The following is a 280-nucleotide window of genomic DNA, read 5'->3' on the forward strand; positions in this document are numbered from 1 at the left end:
AAGCATGTCAGAAGGACACTTTCTGATCAATTGTTTGTATCTTTCCCAAGCTTCATAGAGGGATTCACCTTCCTTCTGTCTGAAGGTTTGGACTTCCACTCTAAGCTTACTCAATTTTTGAGGTGGAAAGAACCTTTCCAAGAAGGCATTGACTAGCTTTTCCCAAGAGTTCAGGCTTTCTTTAGGTTGTGAGTCCAACCATATCCTAGCTCTGTCTCTTACAGCAAAAGGGAATAGCATAAGTCTATAGACCTCAGGGTCAACCCCATTGGTCTTGACA

General features: G+C 42.5%; 1 non-coding gene across 1 annotated transcript; it reads left to right on the plus strand.

Annotated features, from left to right (window-relative positions):
• On the plus strand, positions 1–108 carry LOC127743057 (small nucleolar RNA R71). Its single transcript, XR_008004371.1, has one exon. It is a non-coding gene; the product is annotated as a small nucleolar RNA R71 (small nucleolar RNA).
• The last annotated feature ends 172 nt before the right edge of the window (positions 109–280 follow it).

The sequence above is a fragment of the Arachis duranensis genome, chromosome 1 (assembly GCF_000817695.3).
Source record: "Arachis duranensis cultivar V14167 chromosome 1, aradu.V14167.gnm2.J7QH, whole genome shotgun sequence".
Taxonomy (NCBI): Eukaryota; Viridiplantae; Streptophyta; class Magnoliopsida; order Fabales; family Fabaceae; genus Arachis; species Arachis duranensis.